Raw genomic sequence first — 2,429 nt, 5'->3', positions numbered from 1 at the left:
GTGTGTATATGTGTGTGTGCATGCACATGCATATGTATGTCTGTGAAGTGTTTGTGTGCGTGCACATGCATATGTATGTCTGTGAGGGGAGTGTGTCTGTGAGGGGTGTGTATATCTGTAAGGTGTATATGCCTGTGAGTTGTGAGTGTGTCTGAGAGGCACACACATGTCTCCATGTGGGGAGCGTGTGTGTGGGGGGGAGGCTTTCAGCCTGGTCACTGACCCCCTGCACTCCATGGCGCAGGCGGCTGTATGGGCTCAGGTACTGGCCTAGGTCTTCTTGGTACCGATGCTTGGGGAGCGAGGGGTGCAGGTGTGTGTCTGCGCGCTCCGGTGATGTGCGTCGTGTCTCCCTGGAAGATCCCCGCTGATACACATTTCCCCACCCCCATCACACACCGGGCCCCTGGGACTAATTCCATCAGGTATGCCCACATTCAGTCACATCCCCCCCGGGTGCTGGGGTCACTGTGCCAGCTTTGGAGCAGAGGCCACTGTCTGCAGGAGGAGATACCGTCTGGGGGAGGTGATCGTCCCAAGCGGGTTTCCATGTGCTCCTCATGGAAAAGTCAAGGCCTCTTGTGAAAATGAGAAAGATGGCCCGACTTTGAGTCGTGCCTGCTGCGTGCCAGGCATTGTGCCAACGGCCTTCTGATTCTCCCAGCCCTGTGGGGTGAGTGCTGTTGGACAGATGAGGAAACAGAGGCACTGGGGGAAGAAGCAACTTGCCCAAAGTCACACAACTGGGATGGGGACTGGACCCAGCACCACACCGATGCCTCACGTCTCCTGCTCTCCCACCATCTGAGGGCCTCACCCAGGTGAGACATCTCCCTTCCCCCCTTCCCCAGAGACCCCCCACCTTGTGCAGGGGAGGGATGGAGAGTGCATGAGGGAGCTACCTGTTTTCAAAGAGTCGCATGTGGGTTTATCACCCAAGCTTTACTGACAACCACCCCTGTCCTACAGTTGTGTCCTCCAAAGATGTGTTCAAGTCCAAACCCTTCATACCTGTGAATATTATTTTATTTGAAAATAGGGTCTTTGCAGATTGGTCGAGATAAGATAAGGTCACACTGGATCGGGGGGTGCCCTTAATCCAATGACTGGTGTCGTTATAAGAAGATGAAAACGCAGCCTCAGATGCAGACACACACGGAGAGAACATCCCGTGGCAGTGGGAGCAGAGCCTGGAGTGATGCCTCCACAGTCAAGGAACACGGAGGGCGGCCGGCCGTTCTGAGAAGCTGGGAGAGCAGCGTGGAACAGACGCTCCCTCTGAACTTCCACACAGAACCAAGCTCACCTCAGCCTTGATCTCAGACCTCTGGTCTCCTCAACTGTGAGAGAATCAGTTCCCGTTGTTTTAAGCCACCAACTCCATGGTAACATGGCAGCCTTAGGAAACGAGTCTGCCCTCCCCTCCCAGCATGAAAGGACATGTGTACACACACACACACACACACACACACAGTAACTTAAATACACAATTACTGAGACTCACACTTCAGGTCACACAAGCCTGTGTTGGGTGTCTTCTGGGTACCGTACCCAGAAGCTACCTCACACCCGCCGGGCACACGCATCCCTGCCCATCACTGGATGGAATTCCCTTCTCCGGGCCCACCAGGAACTCACAGCGGAAGCCTCGCTGAGGACAGAAACCACACTCCTCCTGGGGCTTCCTCCCGGGTGTCCCCATGGTTCACTTCCCAGCCTTCAGTCTCCTGGTTTCCCTTCCTTCCTGCCTTCCTTCCTGCCTGCCTCCCGCCCTCCCTTCCTCCCTCCGCCCCTTTCTCTTCCCTTTTGAGTAAACACAGCCCCATTGCAAGGCCCTGCCGTGTTCTGAGAGCTGCACATTGCCACCTGTTGCTATGGAGAAGCCTCTTTATCACAAACACTGGGTAAACAGCTGCTGCTGGGAGCCCCTTTCTGCTGGCCAGGGGTTTATTTGGAGAAAGTCAATAAGGAAAAATAAACATTCCCAGCCCTGTGTATATACAGCCTTGGGACGAGTGCTCCACAGAGGCTCGGGGCCTGCCAGCTCCCCAGAGGGTCCAGCAGGCTGCGCCCCGCCCCTGCCTCTGATCCCAGAATCCTCCGTTCTGAGGCGGGGTGGGGGGCCAGACAGCCCAGGACCTCCCTTCAGACTCACCCACCCTGCCCTAGGCCAGGCCCAGCCGAAGGGTCACGGCTTGGACCCCTCAGCAAGGGTGTGATGAAAGAAATCCTTTCAGGGATGCTCCCCCAGGACACCAGAATTCCTGGGAAGAACCAGGCTCAATTTGGCTAGATTAGGTTTCTCTCTTAAAAAAAAAAAAAAAATCAATTTCTTTAGCTGCATCAGATCTTAGTTGTGGCATGTGGGCTCTAGATCCTGGATCGAATTGGGGCCCCCTACACTGGGAGCATGGAGTCTTAACCACTGG

General features: G+C 55.3%; 1 long non-coding RNA gene across 1 annotated transcript; it reads right to left on the bottom strand.

The window, feature by feature from the left end:
• Window positions 1-1,008: 1,008 nt before the first annotated feature.
• LOC110133230 (uncharacterized) lies at window positions 1,009-1,731 on the bottom strand. Its single transcript, XR_002312723.2, has 2 exons — window positions 1,639-1,731; window positions 1,009-1,340 (listed from the first exon to the last, which is right to left on the bottom strand). It is a non-coding gene; the product is annotated as an uncharacterized lncRNA (long non-coding RNA).
• Between the last annotated feature and the right edge of the window lie 698 nt (window positions 1,732-2,429).

The sequence above is a fragment of the Odocoileus virginianus genome, chromosome 27, assembly GCF_023699985.2.
Source record: "Odocoileus virginianus isolate 20LAN1187 ecotype Illinois chromosome 27, Ovbor_1.2, whole genome shotgun sequence".
Taxonomy (NCBI): domain Eukaryota; kingdom Metazoa; phylum Chordata; class Mammalia; order Artiodactyla; family Cervidae; genus Odocoileus; species Odocoileus virginianus.
The sequence above is the reverse complement of the archived record's forward strand: the minus strand, read 5'-3'. Positions and strand labels throughout refer to the sequence as shown.